Source organism: Ochotona princeps, chromosome 1, assembly GCF_030435755.1.
Source record: "Ochotona princeps isolate mOchPri1 chromosome 1, mOchPri1.hap1, whole genome shotgun sequence".
In the NCBI taxonomy this organism is placed as follows: Eukaryota; Metazoa; Chordata; class Mammalia; order Lagomorpha; family Ochotonidae; genus Ochotona; species Ochotona princeps.
This window is the reverse complement of record NC_080832.1, coordinates 154,765,342-154,787,878: the sequence shown is the minus strand read 5'-3', so window position 1 is coordinate 154,787,878 and position 22,537 is coordinate 154,765,342.

Genomic DNA, 22,537 nt, shown 5'->3' with positions numbered 1-22,537 from the left:
TAAGGGAAATGAGCCAATCCCAAAAGGTTAAATACCACATGTTTGCCTTAATTTGATATGATGTTATGTATAACAAGTTATGTTATGAATGTTATATGTTGTGTATAAACCAAAATTGAAATGTCAATGAGGTGGTCACAGAAGGTGGATAAGAAATTGCATTTACTTTTACCATATTGGTTACTCATTACTATGTCAATTAATTCCATAATGATGTAAATTTTTGCTGATGGTATGTTGGAGCTTTAAATTGATCGGGATGATACTCTGCTGGCTCTGTCTTCAGACCAGAGAGGGTATACCTAAGAAGCCGTTGAACTTGACTAGACAATAAGATGCTGGACTCTATGTTTGGTATACGCTTGCAATGGGGGAATCTCAACTGAACTTGAACTGTGGTTATGCAACAAGGTGGAGGAATCCACCATGGTGGGAGGGTTTGGGGAGGGGTGGGGAGAATCCCAGTACCTATGAAACTGTGTCACATAATACAATGTAATTAATGAATTTAAAATAAAATTAAAAAAAAAAAAGAGCTAACCAAACATCACTAAAAATGTAAGCCTAATCTGCTTATCTGGAATACTGAGAGAAAATGAAAGAAAAGATCATTGCACCCAAGCACTCAAAATGCTTCATTGCAGGGGTCATTTAGACTATGAAGTGCCTCAGACATACTTCACGTTCCTTCTTCAAGACCCTGCTCCAAAGTCACCCAATCCTGGTGATTTCTTTGACTCTTCCACACCCGCAACAGCAGAACTAATCACTCTCTGATTTATTTTTCAAGGCATTTAAGAATTGCTTTTGTTATAGCATTGTCTGTGCTATTGTAAGGTCAATCAAAATATTTACAATATAAACTCAAAAGAAAATTTTAGTTGGTGCCAAAAAAAAAAAAAAAAAAAAACAAAACAATTCCCAGTTGGGACCATTTGGCTACAAAACTGCCTTTCATTTTGTTTAAAGCTGAGTAGTATTCCATGGAGTAGATGAGCCATAGCTTTCTTATCCAGTCTTCTGCTGATAAGCATTTCGGTTACTTCCATGGTTGTACAATTGATTGTGCTGCTATGAAAATAGTAGTGCATGTTGGTTTCTCGTGTAATAGTTGTTTTGGATATATTCCTAGGAGTGCTATTGCTGGATCATATGGTATGCAGACTTTCCGTTGTTCGAGTGTTCTCCATACTGATTTCCATAGAGGCTGTACAAGTCTGCAGTCCCACCAGCAGTGGAGTAGGGTTCCCTTTTCCACACATCCTCGCCAGCAAGTGTTGGTGGTGGTTTTTTGTATGTGAGCCATCCTCACTGGCGTTAGGTGGTACCTCATTGATGTCTTAATTTGTACTTCCCTTATTGCCAGGGAAAGTTGAGCGTTTTTTCATGTTTGTTTGCCATTTGGGTTTGTTCCTTTGTGAAATGTCTGCCCATTTCTTGAGTGGTTTGTTTTGGTTGTTCTGGAGATCTTTGTATATTCTGGAGATTAGCCCCATGTCACCTATGTAGTGTGCAAAGATCTTCTCCCATTCTGTGGGCTGCTTTTTTACTTTGTTGATTGTTTCCCTTGCTGTGCAGAAGCTTCTTAGTTTGATGTAGATACATTCATTTGTTCGTGCCTTGATTGCTGTTTTTGGTGTCCTTTTCAGGAAGTCGGGACCTACCCCTAGATCTTGCAGAGTATTTCCAACATTTTCTTCCAAATATTTGAAGGTTTCTGGATATAGGTTTAGGTCTTTTATCCGTGTAGATTTGATGTTAGTGTATGGTGAGAGATGTGGGTCTATCTTTTTGTTTCTGCAGGCTATCAACCAGTTGTCCCAACAGCATTTATTGAACAGAACTTTCCATTTGCCTGGATTGTCATTTGTCTTTTTGTCAAAGATTATTTGGCTGTATCTGTGTGGGTTCCCTTCTGGTGTTTCTATTCTGCTCCATTGATCTTCCTCTCTATCTTTGTGCCAGTACCAGGCTGTTTTGATAACCACTGCCTCATAGTATGTCCAGGGGTTCGGAACTGTAATTGGCCCTGCTAACTTCCTGTGCTTCAGGATGGTTCTAGCTATTCGTGGTTTTTGTGTTTCCAAATGAACCTTTGAATCATTGTTTCCAGTTCCATGAAGAATGTTTTGGGTAATGTGATTGGAATTGCATTGAATGTATATATTGCTTTTGGTAGTATAGACATTTTAATGATACTGATTTTACCTATCCAGGAGCATGGGATGTTACTCCATCTTTCTAGATCTTGTTCAATTTATTTTTTAAGTAGTTTGTAGTTTTCTTCAAATGGGTCTCCTACATTTTTGGTTAGGTTTATTCCCAGATACTTCATAGTTTTCTGTTATTTTGAATGATATCTTGCTGATTAGATCCCTTTCCATCTTGGGGCTGTTTGCATACACTATTGCTGTTTTTCGTTACGTCTTTTTGTACTCTGCCACTCTACCAAACTCTCGTATAAGTTCTAGCTGTCTCTGTATTGAGTCTCTTGGCTCTTCTAAAGAAACATAACACATCGCCATGGAGGAAAAAGACACGAGGTGTAGTTAAGCGAGGGAGTGAAAGTGAGGGTTTGTTCTTTGTGGCAGACTGTAAGAACAAAAGGTGAATTTTTGAATATTTTTCACCATTGCAAAGAATCTTGCTGGTAAAATAATGCACCAATCAAAACCTGATAGTTCCAATTGTTTGCATGTAATAGTTAGCAGACGCATGTCTCCATAATTTTCTCATTAAGTCAGTCTCAATGTTCCACAACAATTAAAATCCTCATGTTTTAAGTTTCTGGTTACTTGAATATATAAGGTGGTCATAATTTTAAGTGCAACTTTTTACATTTTTAAGATCAATTGACACAAATATGCATCCACGGGGACTCTGTAAGGTTTTGCTGCATGTAAAGCAAACATTGGGTACTGATGAAATGGGGGTGAATAGATCTAGTTATGTAGTTCCTTGGATAATTTCTATGTGGTGAAACACTCAAATTCCTTCCATCTAGCTTTATATGTGTTAACTGTATGTTATATATAATGTGTAGACGTGTCCACATATGTATGTACACACAGCATGTTATTGGTAACTGTCATCACCTTGTCATACTACAGAACACCAGAACTTAGTTCTTCTACCCAGCCATTACTTTCAACTTGTCCGTCAGACTTCTCCCATTTTTCTATCCCTCTCCTTTCCTCCCCCCAATCTGTGATATTATTCTAAATTCACATGAGATCAACTTTAAATTCCAAACAATGTTTCAAAAAGTTTGTAGAAGACAGAATTAAAGATCTGTTTATCTTGATGAAAAAGGTCTTAAAATTTGTGTTTTTCGTAAAATGAACACCATGAATGCAAATACAGGTCTCCACAATAGTCCCTAGTGACCTTTCACCTTCCTCTAGTGTTGGTTAGATTTCGTTTCTCAGCTCTCCTCTAATTTCTTTTCTCTGTTTTTAACATTTATTTTATTTTCATTACAAAGTCAGATATACAGAGAGGAGGAGAGACAGAGGAAGATGTCCCATCCGATGATTCATTCCCCAAGTGAGTACAATGGCCCGTGCTGCACCGATCCGAAGCCAGGTGCCTGGAGCTGCTTCCAGGTGTCCCATGTGAGTGCAGGGTACCAAGGCTTTGGGCTGTCTTTGACTGCTTTCCCAAGCCACAAGCGGGGAGCTGGATGGAAAGTGGAGCTGCTGGGATTAGAACCGGCACCCATACAGGATCCTGGAGTGTTCAAGGCAAAGACCTTAGCTGCTAGGCCACACCGCCGGGCCCAGCTGATTTGTTTCTAGGTTAGTCTATAAGTTTGCTGGTTTTATTTCTTTTTGAAATAACCTTTGTTTCACTGATCTTTCATGTTTTTCTCTTCATTTGCTCGTTTGATCTTTATTTCTTTACTAACTTTGGGATTTAGTTTATTCTGCCTTCTCTAGATACCCAAATACACCTAACCTGTTTGAAACCTTTCCATTTTTTTATGTAGGCATTTAATGCTTCAACCTTTACTTAGTATTTCTTTAGATGTCTTCTGTAAGTTTTGAAATGCTGTATTTTCATTTCATTCAATTTTTAAGTTTTCTTTTGGATTTCTTCCACATTTCTTCTTTGGATTTCAGGATCATAATATTTGATCTGCAGATGGTTTTGTTTTCAAGATTTATTTGAAAGGCAGATGTTACAAAGAGAAGATTTTCTGTCCACTGGTTCACTCTCCAAATGGCTGCAATGGCCGGAGCTGAACCAATCCCAAGCCAAGAGCCAGGAGCTTCTTTGAGGTCTTCCACACAGGTGCAGGGTCCAAGCACGAGAACTATCCTCCACTGCTTTTGCAGGCCATAAGTTGAGGGCTAGATGGGAAGTGAGGCCGCCGGAACATGAACCAGTGCCCACATGGATGCCGGTGTGCAAGGTGGAAGATTAGCCTCTTGAGCCACAGGGCCGGCCCCTCAATCTATGGCTTCATATTACCAAATTTGTCTGGATTTATATTTTTGTGATTAGAAAAGATATGATGTACTTTTTGTTGTGGTTTAATATGTGGTCTTAGAGGAAGTTTAGTGTATTCAAGTACATATTCTAAAGCTATTGCAATGAATGCTGTGTCAGTGTCTGTATACCCTAGAACTGTGTTTTTTCTTTTTGTTTTTTTTTTTGTTGTTGTTGTTGTTGTTTTTTTTTTTTTTTTTTGGCTTGACTGACATGTTAGTTGATTCCTTAACTCCACTTTTCTTGATCTGGAGCTTGACTCTCCCTTTAGATATGTTTGTGTTTTTTTAAAAGATTTATTTTTTTACAAAATCAGATATACAGAGAGGAGGAGAGACGGAGGAAGATCTTTCATCTGATGTTTACTCCCCAAGTGAGCACAACGGCTGGTACTGCGCGGATCCAACCAGGAACCTCCTCCAGGTATACCACGCAGGTGCAGGGTCCCAAGGCATTGGGCTGTCCTCAACTGTTTTCCCAGAGCGCAAGCAGGGAGCTGGATGGAAAGTGGAGCTGCTGGGATAAGAGCTGGCATCCATATGGGATCCCGGGGCATTCAAGGCGAGGACTTTAACACTAGGCCACACTGCCGGGCCCTCCCTTTAGATATAATAAGGCTTTTTAAGAAAATGACATGCTGTGGCATTGGATATATGGTACCCAATCTGTCCTGTCTTGTTTTTGAATTAATTCCTTGATCACTATCTGATGATCTTTGTATCTTTTTATAGCTTTTGGCTGAAGTGTATTTTGTCTAATGCACTACTCCTGCTTGCTTTAGGTTTCCACTTAGATAGAACACTTTTTTCCATCTTTTCACCAGTGTGTGTCTTTACTAATGAGTTTCTTAAGGTACATATCCTTGGTTATTTTTTAATCCATTTAGCCAAACTCTATCTTACCTGGGAGTGTGGTCCATTGACTTTCAAAGCTGTTGCTAATAAGTAGTAACAGTAAGTAGCTGTTATTAGTAAGTAATCTATCCACTTAAAAATTAGTTGGTTTCTTCTGAGTATTCTTCATCCAGTTATGGGTGAGCTTCAAAGTTTTCCATTTGGGGCCCAGCACACTAGCGTAGTGGTTAAAGTCCTCGCCTTTAACGTGCCGGGATCACATATGGACACCGGTTCTAATCCCGGTGGCTCTGCTTGCCATCCAGCTCCCTGCTTGTGGCCTGGGAAAGCAGTCAAGGATGACCCACAGCCTTGGGACCCTGCACCCAGATGGGGGGCCCGCGCTCCTGGCTTCGGACTGACTGAGCTCCAGCCATTGCGGCCACTTGGAGTGAGCTGTCGGACGGAAGATCTTCCTCTCTGTCTCTCCTCTCTGTATATCTGACTTTGTAATGAGAATAAATAGAAGTTTTGCATGTTCTCATGATGCTAGCCTGCTACCTTTTATTTGCTTCTGTCTGTACATTTTCCTCAAACAAGTTTTAGGAGGCCAGTTGATTCTGATGAGTTTCCTGACTTTCACTCATTTTGGAGAGTATTTAAGTTATAAAGGATAGTTCTACTCAGCCAAGTATTTTTGGCTGATAGGCTTACTTTTTCTTCACAACTTGAAATAAACCATTCAATTCCCTCTTGGCCTATAAAATTTCTGTTTGACAATGTTGTTCGTTTAGTGGAGGTCCCCTTGAAAACGACAGTGCTTTCCTTTTGAGAATGAACAATTGTTTGTACTTAAAAGAGCTGGACCACAATAGGTCAAGGGAACGTGGATCTTTTCTGATTCTGTCAATTGACATCCTATGGGCCTTCTGTACTTGGAGGTGTACTTATTAAGATCAGGGAAGTTCTGAGCTGTTTCATCGAATATGCGGCATACTCTCTTCCTCTCAGGAATTCCAAGAAAGTGTTCATTTCAGTAAGGTCTCAAAGCTCTCGGGCTGCTTTCATTCCCTTTCTCACATTTTTTTAAAAGCTGGCTAGAAAATATTGAACCTGTCTTCAAGTTCAAATATTTTTTAATTCTGTTGATCCTCATTTATCTTGACTTTCAACTATTTTCATTTTTAATTTTTCTTTAAGAAATACTTGATTTGCAAGGTAGATAAAGAGGGGGAGACAGATTCTCCATCTCAATGGCTGACATCAAGGCCTGGGCCACTGGATAGCCAGGAGCCTGGAGCTCTGTCCCTCTTGTAGATGACAGGGACCCAAGTTCCTCTGCCCTCTTCTGCTGCCTCTGCAGACATATTAGCAGACATCTGGATCCAAGGTAGAATGGCCAAGACTTGAATCGGAGTTCATAGGAGATCAGTACACAGGCAGTAGCTCAGCCAGCTGCTCACAAGAACCAGTCCACAGTTGATTTTGTAATATCTGTTCAATTCCTCAAGGTGAGTCCTTGCCAAATTTCTCATATCATGCATTGATTTTCTAATTTCATTTTCTGTTGAAGTGTCTTATGTCTTTTTTTTTTAGTTCAATATTTTTTTTAATTATTTATTATTTAACTTCATTAATTACATTGTATTATGTGACACAGTTACATAGATACTTGGGTTCTCCCCACCCCTCCCCAAACCCTCCCACCATGGTGGATTCCTCCACCTTGTTGCATAACCACAGCTCAAGTTCAGTTGAGATTACCCCATTGCAAGTGTATACCAAACATAGAGTCCAACATCTTATTGTCCAGTCAAGTTCAGCGGCTTCTTAGGTATACCCTCTCTGATCTGAAGACAAAGCCAGCAGAGTATCATCCCAGTCAATTGAAAGCTCCAACATACCATCAGCAAAAATTTACATCATTATGGAATTAATTGACATAGTAATGAGTAACCAATATGTTAAAAGTAAATGCGAGTTCCCAGCCACCTTCTGTGACCACCTCACCTATACTTCAATTTTAGTTTATACACAACATATAACATTCAAAACATAACTTGTTATACATAACATCATATCATCTTAAATTAAGGCAAACATGTGGTATTTAACCTTTTGGGATTGGCTCATTTCCCTTAGCATTATGGTTTCCAGTTTGGCCCATTTGGCCACAAAGAACTGCATTTTTTTTTTTTAATAGCTGAGTAGTATTCCATGGAGTAGATGAACCATAGCTTTCTTATCCAATCCTCTGTTGATGGGCATTTTGGTTGCTTCCATGTTTTTGCAATTACTGATTGTGCTGCTATGAGCATAGGTGTGCATGTTGGTTTCTCATAAAACAATTGTTCTGGTTATATTCCTATAGTGCTATTGCTGGATCATACGGTATGTTGAATTTGAGTTGTTTGAATATTCTCCATACTGATTTCCATAGAGGCTGTACCAGCCTGCAGCCCCACCAGCAGTGGAGTAGGGTTCCCTTTTCCCCGCAACCTCGCCAACAAGTGTCGTTGGTGCTTTTATTCATGTGGGCCAGTCTTACTGGTATTAGGTGGTACCTCATTGATGTTTTAATTTGGATTTCCCTTATTGCCAGGGAACTTGAGCATTTTTTCATATGTTTATTTGCCATTTGGGTTTGTTCCTTTGTGAAGTGTTTGCCCATTTCCCGTGCCCATTTCTTGAGTGGCTTGTTTGTTTTGACATTTTGGTTGTTTTGTAGCTCTTTGTATATTCTGGAGATCAGCCCTCTATCACCTATGTTGTGTGCGAAGATCTTCTCCCATTCTGTGGGTTGCCTTTTTACTTTGTTGATTGTTTCTTTAGCTGTACAGAAGCTTCTTAGTTTGATGAGGTCCCAATTGTTTATTTTGGTCTCGATTTCTACTGCATTTGGAGTCTTTTTTAGGAAGTGAGGGCCTACCCCTAAGTGTTCCAGTGTGTTTCCAACATTTTCTTCCAAACGTTTGAAGGTTTCTGGATGTAGGTTTAAATCTGTTATCCATTTAGATCTGATGTTAGTGTATGGTGAGAGATGTGGATCTATTTTTTTGTTTCTGCAGGCTATTAACCAGTTGTCCCAACAGCATTTATTGAACAGACCTTCCCATTTGCCTGGGTTGTCATTTGTCTTTTTGTCAAAGATTATTTGGCTGTATCTGTGTGGGTTTCCTTCTGGTGTTTCTATTCTGCTCCATTGATCTTCCTCTCTATCTTTGTGCCAGTACCAGGCTGTTTTGATAACCACTGCCCCATAGTATGTCCAGAGGTCTGGGACTGTGATTCCCCCTGCTAACTTCCTGTTCTTCAGGATGGTTCTAGCTATCCGTGGTTTTTTTGTGCTTCCACATGAACCTTTGAATCATTGTTTCCAGTTCCATGAGGAATGTTTTGGGCAATTTGATTGGAATTGCATTGAATGTATATATTGCTTTTGGCAGTATAGACATTTTAATGATATTGATTTTACCTATCCAGGAGCATGGGATGTTACTCCATCTTTTGAGGTCTTGTTCAATTTCTTTTTTAAGTAGTTTGTAGTTTTCTTCAAATAAGTCTCCTACATTTTTGGTTAGATTTATTCCCAGATATTTCATACTTTTCTCTGTTATTTTGAATGGTACCTTGCTGGTTAAGTCTTCTTCCATCTTGGGGCTGTTCGCATACACTATGGCTGTTGATTTTTGTTCATTAATTTTGTACCCTGCCACTCTACCAAACTCTCGTACAAGTTCTAGCTGTCTCTGTATTGAGTCTCTTGGCTCTTCTACATAAAGAATCATATCATCTGCATATAGTGAGAGTTTGACTTCTTCGTTTCCCATTTGGATTCCTCTGATTTCTTTTTCTTGTCTTATGGCCTCAGCGAGTACCTCTAGGACTATGTTGAATAGTAGTGGAGAAAGTGGACATCCCTGTCTTGTTCCAGATCTCAGTGGGAAGGGTTCCAGCTTTTCTCCATTCAGTATGATGCTGGCGTTGGGTTTTTCGTATATGGCTTTAATTATGTTGTGGAGTTTTCCATCTATGCCTACCTTGGTTAGGGTTTTTAGTAGGAAGTTTTGTTGGATTTTGTCGAAAGCTTTTTCTGCATCTATTGATACTATCATGTGATTCTTGTTTTTCAGTTTTTGGATGTGGTGTATCACATTTATAGATTTCTGAATGTTGAACCATCCCTGCATTCCAGGGATGAATCCTACTTGATCTGGATGAACGATCTGTCTGATGTGTTTTTGAATTCTGTTGGCTAGGATTTTGTTGAGAATCTTAGCATCAATGTTCATCAAAGAGATAGGTCTGTAGTTTTCCTTCTCTGTAGGATCTCTGCCCGGTTTTGGGATTAAGGTAATGTTGGCTTCATAGAATGAGTCTGGAAGGGTTGCCTCTTTTTCTATTGTTTTGAAGAGTTTGTAGAGGTTTGGGGTCAGTTCTGTTCGGAATGTTTTGTAGAATTCTGGAGTGAAGCCATCTGGGCCTGGGCTTTTCTTTGTTGGGAGGTCTTTAATCACTGATTCAATCTCTGCTTCAGTTATGGGTTTGTTCAGGTTGATTGTTGCCTCTGGGCTAAGTTTTGGCAGGTTGTGTGAGTCTAAGAACTTTTCCATTTCTTGGTGATCTTCTGATTTGTTGGAGTACAGTGCTTTGTAGTAATTTCTAATTATGGCCTTAATGGATGCGGTGTCTGTTGTTATGTTGCCTTTTTCATCTTTGATGCTATTAATTCTTGCCTTCTCTTGTTTTTTCTTTGTCAGTCGGGCCAGTGGGGTGTCTATCTTGTTTATCTTCTCAAAAAACCAGCTTTTTGATTCATTGATTTTGTGTATGGTTTTTTTATTTCTATCTGGTTGATTTCCTCCCTTGTTTTGATGATTTCTTGTTTCCTATTGTGTGTGGGGCTCATCTGCTGCTGCTTTTCCAATTCCTGGAGGTGTGTGGTTAGTTCCTGTATTTGGCGCCTCTCTTGGGCCTTGACATGAGCTCCAATTGCGATGAGTTTACCCCGTAACACTGCTTTGGCAGTGTCCCACAAATTTTGGAATGTTGTGTCAGAGTTTTCATTGGTTTCCATAAATTTTTTGATCTCATCTTCAATTTCTTCTCTGATCCATTGTTCGTTTAATAGCATATTGTTCAGCCTCCAGGAGTTTCTGTATTTCCTTGGGCATTTTGAATTGCTGATTTCCAGCTTCATTCCGTGGTGGTCTGAGAGGGTACATGGTATGATTCCTATCTTTTTGAAGTTATTTTGGTTTGCTTTGTGTCCTATCATGTGGTCGATCCTGGAGAAGGTGCCATGCACTGCTGAAAAAAATGTATAATCTATGGCCTTAGGATAAAAAATTCTATAAATGTCAACCAAGTCCAGTTGTTCTATTGTTTGTATGAGCTCTGTTGTTTCTTTGTTGAGTTTTTGTTTTGTTGATCTGTCTATTGTTGTTAGTGGGGTGTTAAGATCGCCCACTATTATTGTGTGCATATCTATGTCTCCCCTTAAGTCCGTGAGTAATTGCTTCACGTAGCTAGGTGCGTTTGAATTTGGTGCATATATGTTCACAATGGTAATTACTTCCTGATGGATCAGTCCCTTCACCAATATATAATGTCCTTCCCTGTCCTTTTTGATGTGTGTCAGATTGAAGTCTGTATCATCTGAAATTAAGACAGCTACCCCAGCCTTTTTTTCTCGTCCGTTGGCATGAAATATCTGTTTCCATCCTTTCACTTTCAGCTTCTTCGAATCTCTTCTGGTTAGATGTGTCTCTTGTAGGCAACAGATAGTTGGGTGCTGTTTGATAATCCATTCTGTTAATCTATGCCTTTTGATTGGTGAGTTCAGGCCATTTGTGTTAAGAGTTAAAATTGAGAGGTTGTGATTTTGCCCTGCCATACTTGTTTTTGTGGGTGTTGATATCTGTGTAATTGCCCTTCCTTGTGTGGACTTTAGTGGGGAGATCTTCCTGTTTGCCATCTTTGCTTATGATTCACCTCCTTTTTTTCTGGATTTAGTGCATTTCTAAGGAGATTTTGTAGAGCTGGTTTTGTGCTGGCATATTCTTCTAATTTCTCTTTGCTGTGAAAGTATTTGATTTCGTTCTCAAATACGAATGAGATCTTTGCTGGGTACAATATTCTTGGTTGACAGTTGTTCTGATTCAGGATTTGGAAGATCTTTGTCCATTCTCTTCTTGCTTGTAAAGTCTCTTCAGAGAAGTCAGCAGTGATCCTGATTGGTTTTCCCCGGTATGTGATCTTTTCTCTGCTTCGTACTTGTCTTAGGATTCTTTCTTTGTCTTCGTTGGAGTGGAACTTGAGCACCATATGTCTGGGTGAAGATCGCTTTGGGTCATATCTGCTGGGAGTCCTCTGACCATCCTGTATTTGGGCTGGGTTCATGTTCCAAGTGTTTTGAAAGTTTTCCTGTATAATTTTGTCGAGCACCATTTGCATTCCTGACTCTTTTTCCGCTCCTTCAGGAAGGCCAATAATCCTAATATTCGATTTTCTGAGGTTGTCTTTCATTTCTTGTATGGTCTTATTGGCTTTGTTCAGACTTGTCTCCAGCTGTTTAATGAACTGGGTATGCTCGTTTTGTGTGTCTTCCGTTTCAGAGATCCTCTCTTCTGCTGTATTTGTTCTGTTGGTTAGGCTCTCAATTTTGTGCTCTAAGTCAAGGATTTTACTTTTCATTTGTTGTATTTCTGAGGCTATGTGGTTCTTGAATTCCTTGAAGTCCTCCCAATTCTTCTCATTGTCTCTGACATATTTTAACATTATTTTTTTGAATTCCTGGTCTGGTAGATCTTCTATGTCTTCATCTCGCATCTCCGAAATAGACATTGGCTTTTGATCCTTTATTGGTAGGGTGTTGGCACTCTCATCAGGATCATTACCTTTTCTGGTATTTCTTCCCATTGTGTTAGTGTTTCAGCAGGTCAGGAGCGGAAAGGCGTCTTCCCTGTCCTTTGTTTTGTTTTTCCCTGGTTGCTCTTCCGAGTTGTGTGGATTTTTTTGGTTCCACACTGTCCAGGGAACTTCACGTTCTTCTCCCTGTAGTTCTATGCTGCTCCACTTACGCTTTTGTCGCGTTCTAGCCCTCTCTGTCTGTGAACTCTCTCACAGTCTTCCTCCTATGTCGGCCATCTTGCGAGTCTCCTCCGAAGTGTCTTATGTCTTTTTGAGTGTTCCACATCATTCTTTTTGGATTCTTTATTTTATTGGAAATGCAGGTTTACAGAGAGAAGCAGAGACACAGAAATATCTTCCATCCACTGGCTTATTCACCCAGTGTCCAGAATGGCCAGAGCTGAGCCAATCCAAAGCCAGGGGCTTCTTCCAGATCTCCCTCATGGGTGCACAGTCCCAAGGCTTTAGGCTGTCCTCTACTGATTTCCCAGGCCACAAGCAGGGAGCTGGGTGGGAAGCAAAGCATTCAGTATTAGAACCAGTGTCCAAATGGGATCCCAGCATGGTCGAAGTGAGGACTTTAGCTACTAGGCTACTGCACCAGACCCCTTAACTGCCAAGCTATTGCGCCAGACCTCTTCCCTGTAACTTCTCAAATTTACTAGCATTCCTATGTATGCACCCTTAATTCTAATGTCGGTGTACACTAGGTATTAATGTTAAACACTTCAACAATGTGGGAGTAGTATCTTATAGTATAAACAATTCTATATGTAAAACTTGCAAGGTTCATTTCTCAACATGCTTAAGCCTTTAGTATTTTGTCCGAGCTTTTCCATTCTACGATAGCCATACTTCTGTAGGACAATATTCTACAAGCAATTCTCTTCCTTAATAACCTGCTTATTTGCTCGATTTACATTTTGAAACAATCATGTAAGACTCCAAATTAAGACATTCTATAAATTAAAACATACCACATTTTAAATACTATTGCTTTAAGCAAGTCTTACCCATTTCTCCCAATTTGTAGAAACACGTTTTAACACAAACCTGCCTCAAAACTGGGAATGAGAAGTTTTTCCAATAACCGTCTTGCTGATGAGGGAATTTCCCCTTCTCAAATGGCAGGTGAGAATCACAATGAGGACCTGAAGGAGCCCAAGGTCCTGAATTCATTCCAAAGGGCAGACTGCAAGCATGCGCCTCCCTTTTGCATGTCTGGTAAGTCTGGAGATGCTTCTTGGCTTCTGTTTTATTTTATTACTTTTTAAAAGATTTATTTATTTTTATTGCAAAGTCAGATATACAGAGAGGAGGAGAGACAGGGAGGAAGATCTTCCATCCAATGATTCACTCCCCAACTGAGCCGCAATGGCTGGTGCGCGCCAATCTGAAGCCGAGAACCAGGAACCTCCTCTGGGTCTCCCACGCGGGTGCAGGGTCCCAAAGCTTTGGGCCATCCTCAACTGCTTTCCCGGGCCACAAGCAGGGAGCTGGATGGAAAGTGGAGCTGCCGGGATTAGAACTGGCGTCCATATGGGATCCCAGGGCGTTCAAGGCGAGGACTTTAGCTGCTAGGCCACGCCGCCGGGTCCGCTTCTGTTTTATTGAATTCAAGAGAACCAAAAAATTTCTATTTGGCTGTTGTCTTAACTAATACATTCCTAGATATTCTTTTATTAATAAGATGAAAATCACTTAAAAGGAGATGTTAAAACACTGTTGTTCTTCACAAGGAATCAGACTTCAATTCCATTGTCTTACAGGAAAATTCAGAAATTATACACATCATAACCAATTTCACTGTTTAATTTCAAACTGTTTTTCCTGTAAGGCAAAATCTCACTTCTTTCTAAATAAGAACAAATAATTTAAAATCTGGACCAATTTCATGATTAGGAAACATTTTGACCAGTGAACATAAATACTCATTTACTTTATGCTAAATTTGATGCCTCATATGCTATTTTATAATATTGTGAGATTACAATCAAATTATTTTAAATGACAATTATATTTTCCAAGTTCTGTCTCAAACTTTGAAGGTTCTAGGGATCCTACTAGAACTTTCAAAGTCAGGAGACTTGGTTTCAAACTCTGAAGAATTGAGGTGTAAATTAAAGTACACTTAACATGTGACTGAATATGTGAATGGATACTGAATTTTAGACCTGATCAGTGCCAGGACAACACTGTAAGCTGAAGACTAAGCAGCAAGAAAACGGTATAGGAGCCTTAGCCCAGTAGAGGTGGGGAGTCGGGTCTGACCAAGTCCTGTTAGATGAGTTAGACCTCTCTCAAATTACATACCAGGAGAGAGAAAGGGGGCCAGTTGTGGTCCGTCCCATCTTGTCTGTCAGTCATACACAGACCCAATTCTGAACAAGAACAACTAAATTCATGACACAGATAGAAGTCTTGTCTGGATAGAAGTAATAGGACTCTAACTGACTAAACAAACATGCACAATCACTACACACGTCAGAACAGACATAAAATTCAACCTTTTGTGACTTCCAACCTCTTCTTTGACATACTTCAACCTGGAAATGTTTCGTATAGCAAGCACATAGGTTCATCTCATGCTTAGTGTTAATTTAACAGTGGATTTGGTCCACTGGTTACTTTTATGTATAACTGCTAGATGAAGTTACAGAACAAGTTTCCATTTTTTTCTTATGAATGTTACATTGCTTATGTCTTACCCTGTCCCTCCCAGCTAGGGATTAGGGCTATGAGGTAGAGCTAGAGAAATTTAGGCCCTAAGGGTGGCCTGGGTGAGGTCAAGAGAAAGTGGAAAAGCAGATAAGGGCAAAGGTGAAAGTGGCTACAATGGAGAGGAAATCTGTGTGCTACCCAGTGAGGAGAGCAAATGGAGATCTTCAGACAGGGGGATGGGCCCGCCCTCGCAGCAAGGCAGGATCATGGGGTGATGGGATTATCATCCAGCCTTACATATGCCTGAGCCAATGCTAGGAGCAAATGTACACCAAAAAAGGCTGTCGGAGATCTCGCAAAAAGAATCCTTTCACCTAAAGGTTTGCTAAAACTACAGCAAATAGTTCCTTCTACTGTGCTGATCGTTGACATGGCTCAAAATAGGTTACATAGACAAGATTGGACAGAAAAACGTCTGCTGCAGCCCCTCTTCCTTCCTCATGGTTTGTTGGTACAAGGGAAGGATTTTCCCAATCCAAGCGATTGAAAGAGGTGACCCACTTCTATGGCCCATAATGGCGGTAAATGGTGCTGAGGTAACCTTGAAGGGAGGCTGCCAGCCTGTTGCTGTTTCTTCGAACCCATTCAAAATCATTCATTCGGGCCCGGCGGCGTGGCCTAGCGGCTAAAGTCCTCGCCTTTAACGTGCCGGGATCCCATATGGACACCGGTTCTAATCCCGACAGCTCCACTTCCCATCCAGCTCTCTACTTGTGGCCTGGGAAAGCAGTCGAGGATGGCCCAAAGCTTTGGGACCCTGCACCCGCGTGGGAGACCTGGAAGAGGTTCCTGGTTCCCGGCATCGGATTGGCACGCACCAGCCCGTTGTGGCCTAGTTGGGGAGTGAATCATTGGATGGAAGATCTTCCTCTCTGTCTCTCCTCTATGTATATCCGGCTTTCCAATAATAATAAAATCTTTAAAAAAAATCACTCATTCAAGAAGGGACAACAAGCTTTGCTGGTTCAGTCTTCACACCTAAAGGCTATTTCTCTGACCCTGATCAATTGGCAGATCTAATTCAGAAGGTAAGTATAAGCTCTGGGCACCCCTCCAACAGACAAATGCACCCACTGGAGGGGACTGCCCTCCTGGACAAGGGCAGCCATAAGCATGAAAGAATTTGAAAATGTTCACACATGAAACAATTTCTTAGGGCAATAATGAGCAAGTAGCCTTGGCCCAGGGAGAGTTAGGCTCGCTCCTGGCATGGCTTTAAGTCCTGCATTCCAGGAATCACACTCCGCTGGGCAGTTCTCTTCAGGGATAACCCTAATGGGAAAGTCCTGGAGTACCTCACGCTGCCCAAACAGAATGCTTGCAACTGGTGCTGTGCTCTGACTCCCCTTGAGCTGGGGGTGGTTTCCTGCCCTCTGAGCTGCCCAGAAGCTCTGGTTGGGGCGGCTGAGGTGGGCCAGGGCCAATGTCCTGAGCATCAGTTTTGCTCTTCCCTTGCCAAGCATTGTGGGAAAATAAATTAACCAATGTTACCGACGGGTGCCAATCTGACCAGGATCCCTCAGACCTTGAGTGCCTGAGCACCTAGGATTTCTAACCCTCTAAACTTCAGCATGTAATTTAGCGCCTTAAGCTCAGGATGATCAGGTTCCTCACCATTACTGCCCATGTTTAAGGACAGTAGAGGAGAGTGGCCCTCGAATACCCAGTCGGGTTGCCGGGCCAAGGAGATTGTGTGCAGAGTTTTGGGTAACGCCCAAATGTCACATTGGACAGAAACCGCCAGTCCTCACACAAGTTCACCCCAGAGCCATGCATCCAAGGCCATCTCTCAAAGCAGGAGATGAGAGGTTAGGCGCAGCATTGTCTTTTTCCCTATCACCTACCTTAACTTCAAGCTGTCAAGGGATTCGACTGGAGATAAGCTGGGAATGGGTGGGGGTGTATGTGACCACCTTCGTGCAGAGCTGTGGGGTGCCAAGGGTCACTTACGCAGAGTACACTACAGCTCGACAGGAGGATTACAGCACTAAAGGTGAGTCCCAAGAGAAGAAGGCGACCTGAAGAACCACAACTTGTGTGAGGATGTGCTTCACTCAGGAGGAGCGAGGAGGGGGCAGGGGTGGAGGGGAGGAGCAGAGTGGGGAGCTGCCTCGGGTGGAGGGCAGGGGAGCAAAGTGGGGGGGGCCTCGGCTGGAGGGGAGGGGAGCCAGGGAGCAGAGCAGAGTGGGGCCCCTCGGCGGGAGGGGAGGGGAGGGGAGCCTGGGAGCAGATCGGAGCAGACTGGGGGGGCCCACAGGAGGGGAGCTGCAGTTTGGAGGGGAGGTCACGGAGCTGAGCTGAGTGGGGGGCATCCCGCAAGGAGGGGGCTGGGGTCTCGCAGCAGACCAGAGCAGCAGAGCAGCAGAGCAGCAGAGTCCCTTCCAAGCGAGGCGCCCCCCCCCCCCCCGAGGAGGTGGCCAGGGTCCAGGAGCAGAGCGACTGCAAGGGAGGGGATGGGAGCCAGGGAGTGGAGCAGAGCAGAGTGGGGCCCCGTGGCTGGAGGGAAGGGGAGCCGGAGAGCGGATCTGAGCAGACTGGGGGGGCCTGTGCGGGAGGGGAGCCCTGGAGGGGAGCTCCTGAGCAGAGCAGAGAGGGGGGTCCCGTGAGTGGAGGGGAGCAGAGCCCCGGAACTTAGCAGAGTGGGAGGTTGCGGAGTGAAGCAGAGTCAGGGGGGATCCCGTAAGGAGGGGGCCGGTGTCGCACAGCTGAGCCTCAGAGCAGCAGAGCAGCAGAGCCACATTGGAGCAGGGCGGCATGGCAAGGAGGTGGCGAGGGTTGTGGAGCTCAGTGGAGCAGAGCAGGAGAACAGAAGAGTAGAATAGCAGCTGAGCCCCTTCAGAGTGGGGCGGAAACCCGAGGAGTGGGCCATGGTCCTCCAGCAGAGCCCCTTCTGAGCCGGGAGGCCCCGCGAGGAGGGGGTGGGTTCACTGAGCAGAGCAGCAGAGCAGCAGAGCAGCACAGCAGCAGAGGCCCTTCTGAGCAGGGAAGCCCCGCTAAGCCCCACCAAGGAATGCTTCACCCTCCTCCAGGGGCATCCTGGATTCAAGACACTTTCTGCTGCAGACCACCTATGGACCATCAGCTGCCACTGATGTGCCACCTGAACCAAGAAACCCCAACAGCTGACGTGTCTTCTCCACAGAGGCTTTCTCACCAGGAGAGGTAGAGTAGCAGCATGCCTGGATGCCTTGTTGGTGCCTGCTGCTCTCTCAGCACGGAACAGCTAAAGTTGTGCCAGCAAGGGAACAGGTACTTTCACCGGCCTGTTGAAGGAGCTGCCGAAGAAACTGGTAAGGGATGGAGTTGGGTGGTGCGGGTTTTGGTGGTTGGGGAGGAGTCCTAAGGTGCCAAGCCTCAGCCTGTGAGGCAGTTCAGCTGTATGGGTGCTGCTTCAAGACCTGACAGCATCCTCTGCAGTCCAGCTCCCTGCTGATGATGCTGGGAGAGCAGCGGAGGATGCTGCAGGAGCTTGTGCCCCTGGGCCCCTGTGGCCCTGTGCCCCTGTGGGACATGTGGAGGAAGCTTCTGGTGTCCAGGCTTGTCCTGGCCCAGCCACATCTGGCTCTGGTGGTGGTCCCTGGGGAAGTGAGGCAGCAGATGCAAGAAAGATTGCTCTCTCCCTCTCTGTTCCTTTGTGTTTCAAACAAAATATGACAGATTCAGGCAGGCACTCAGGCAAGAAGGAAGGAAGCAAAAGAAAGCTGCTGTCCTGGGTGGTAGGGAGTGTGCTGTGCTGTGCTGTGGCTCTAGACTGCTTTTGTCTGTCAATGCACACCCCAAGGGTGTGTGTAGGGCTTCTGTCCTGGGACTTCTGTGCAACCTCTCCAAAGCGTGTCCTTGAGAGTGAATTTCTCTTAGGCTGGGTTTGCTTCCCTTGTTTGTGCAGGAGAGCCTGGAGGAGCGTCCTGCAGTGAGTCTTGCTGTCTACGACAGGGCGCCTAAGCTGCCCTTTCTACCCCTGGTTGGCTGAGACATTTTGAGCACTAGAAGGTCCTGCCCCAGCCATCCTAGTGTCAGGTGGGAATCCCGGACAGAATTCCTTTATATGTGCCCTTGAAGATTGGGCTCCAAGGCCAAACAGCCTGCATAAGAAGGATCAAGAGGGGGTGGAGGATGCTTGTGACCTTGCATCAGGCCAGGTCACTGTGCTAGGAAGTGGCTGTCTGTCTTCACCAGCAAGGTAGAACCTAGGGCACAGGGAGAAAACTAAAAGCTGGACTTCCACGTCACGGTTCCCAGAGGCCCTGTGGGAAGTGGAGTCCCAACGTCAGCAAGCACACGAGCCCTATGGGAGCTGGAGTCCCATGTGAGCGTGCCCACAGACATTCTGGGTGCTGGAGTCCCACATCAGTGTGCCCTATTGCCCTGTGGGACCTGGAGTCCCATGTCTGCATGCCCACGGGATCTCTTTGACCTCGATCCTAATTCAACATCCCCCAATCTCTGGGGAATCTGGAGTCCCACCTCAGCGTGGCCATGGACCCTCGGAGACCTGGAGTTACACACCAGCTGACTACCAGTGATCTTTTGCAGATGAGGTCACCGGAAACCTTTCCGGGATCCAGCAGCAGAGGATCCTCCACCCTGCTGGGGTCCAGCAGCAGAGGATCCTCCACCCTGCTGGGGTCCAGCAGCAGAGGGCCTTGCTCTGCTGCTCGTGTCCGGCAGCAGAGGACACTCCTCCCAGCTGGGGTCTGGCAGCAGATAACCGTTCTCCCTGCTGAGGTTCAGCAGCAGGGGACACTCTTTCCTGCTGGGGTCTGGCAGCAGAGGACCCTCCTCTCTGCTGGGGTCCTGCCTCAGAGGACCCTCCACCCCGCTGGGGTCTGGCAGCAGAGGACCCACTCAGTGCTGGGGTCCGACAAGAGTGGAGCCCCCTCCGGTGCAGGTGTCCGGTACCAGAGGACACCCCTCTGCAGGGGTTTGGCAGCAGAGGATTCTTCTCTCTCCTGGGGTCTGGCACCAGAGGACCATCCTATTCTGCTGGGGTCCAGCAGTAGGGCACCCACCACTACTGTTGGACCCCAGCAGAGAGGAAGCATCAGAGGACCCTCCTCTCTGCTGGGGTCTGGCAGCGGAGGACCATCCTCCTACTAGGGTCCAACACAAGAGGACCCTCCTCTCCTTCTGTGGTCTGACACCAGAGGACCCTTCTCTTCTGCGGGGTTCGGGCACAAAAGGAGCCTCCACCCTGCTGGGGTTCTGCAGCAGAGGACCCTAGTCTGATGCTGGGAATCGGCAGCAGAGGACACTCCTCTGCTGCCTTTCCCAAGCCGAGAGGAAGAAGCAGATGATCCTCCTCTCTGCTGGGCTCCAGCACCTAAGGTACCTCCTCCCTGTTTGGGTCCAGCAGCAGAGGACCCTAATCTCTGCTGATGTTCGGCACCAGAGCACCCTCTTCTTTGCTAAAGTCTGGGAGCAATGGACCCTCCTCTCTGCTGGGGTCTGGCAGTGGAGGACCCTCCTCTCTTCTGTGGTCCTGCACCAGAGGATCATCTTCCGCTCCTGGGGTTCCACACCAGAGGACCCACCTCCCTGTTACTGTGGTCCGGGCCCAGAGGACACTCCTCTACAGCTGGGGTCTGGCACCAGAGGACCTTCTTCTGTTGCTGGGGTCTGGCAGCAGCGGATCCTTCTCCCAGGAGGGGTCCCGCAGCGAAGGTTCTCTACTGCTGCTGGGGACGGCACCAGAGGGCCCACCTCTCTGCTGGGGTCCAGCACCTGGGGACCCTCCACTCTGCTGCGGTCCAGCAGCAGAAGACAGTCATCTCTGCAGGGATCCGGATGCAGTGAACCCTCCTCTGCTACTGGTGTCCAGCAGCAGAGGACACACTCCTGCTACTGGGGTCTGGCAGCAGAGGACACTCTGCTTCTGGTGGGGTCGACAGCATAGAACCTTTGTCTCTGCTCAGGTATGCCAGCAAAGAACCATATTCTTGGCTGGGGTCCAGCACAGGAGGACCCTCCTCTCTGCTGGGGTCTGGCAGCAGAGGACCCTCTTCTCTGCTGGGGTCTGGCAGCAGTGGAACCTCGTCTCTGATGCGGTCCGGCAGCAGAAAACCCACCTCCCTGCTGGGGTTCAGCAGTGGAGGACCCTCCTCTGCTGCTGGGGTCTGGCGGCAAATAACCCTCATCCCTCCTGTGTTATGGCAGCAGAGGACACTACTCTCCTACTGGAACCCAGTTGCAGAAGACCCTCCTCTCTGATGGACTGGGGTCCAGCTGCAGAGGACCCTCCTCTCTGCTGCACAACAGCAGAAAGGAAGCCGCAGAGGACCCTCCTCTCTGCTACTGTCCAGCAGCAGTGGACCCTCCTGTGCTTCTGGCGTCCGGCAGCAGAGGACCATCCTCTGCTGCTGGGGTCCACGAGCAGAGGTCCATCCTCTGCTGCTGGAGTCCAGAAGAAGTGGGCCCTGTTCTGCTGCTGGGGTCCGGCTGCAGTGGACCCTCCTCTGCTGGACCCCAGCAGAGAGAAAGCAGCAGAGGACCCTCCTATTTGCTTGGGTTGAGCAACGGAGGACCCTCCTCTCTGCTGGGGTCCAGCACCAGAGGATCCTCCTCTGTGCTCTCCCACAGCTCAGAGGAAGCAGCAGAGGACCCTCCTCTCTGCTGAAGTCCGGCACCAGAAGACCCTCCTCTCTCCTGGGGTCCAGCACCATAATACCCTCCTCTCTGCTGAAGTCCGGCATTAGAGGACACTGCTTCCTGCTGGGATCCTGCAGCAGAGGAGCCTCAGTGCAGGAATCCGGCAGCCACTGACCCTCCTCATTGTTCGAATCCGGCACCCGAGGACCGACCTCCTCTGCAGGAGTCCGGCAGTAGAGGACACCCCTCTGCTCGGGTCCGGCAGCAGAAGCCCCTGTACTCTGTTGGGTTCCGTGAGCAGAGGACCCTGCTCTGCTGCTGGGGTCCAGCAGTAGTGGACCCTACTCTCTGCTGGGGTCCTGCAGCAGAGGAACCCCCTGTCTTCTGGATTCCAGCAGAGAGGAAGTAGAAGAAGACTCTCCTCTCAACTGGTGTCCAGCAGCAGAAGACCGTCCTCTCCTGCTGGCGTCAAACAGCACAGGACCCTTCTCTCCTAATGGAACCCAGTAGCAAGAGGACCCTCCTCTCTAATGGACTGGGGTCCAACAGCAGAGGACCATCCTGTCTGTTGGGGTCCAGCAGCAGAGTACCCTCTTATCTGCTTGGGTCCGGCAGCAGATTACCCTCCTCTCTGCAGATGTCCAACAGCAGAACACCCTGTCTGATGGGGTCTGGCAGTCACTGATCCTCCTCTCTGCTGGGGTACAATAGCAGAGGACCCTCCTTTCTGCTGGCGTCCGGCACCAGAGGACCCTCCTCTTCTGCTGGGGTCAGGGACCAGAGGACCATACTCACTGCTGGCATCTGGAACCAGAGGACCATCCTCTGCTGCTGGGGTCCGAAACCAGAGGACCCTCCTATCCTCTCTACCCCTGCAGAGAGGAAGTTGCAAAGGACTCCCCTCTCTGCTGGGGTCCAGTACCAGAGGACCCTATTCTCTGCTGTGGTCCAGCACCATAGGACCTTCCTCTCTGTTGGGGTCTAGCAGGAGAAGG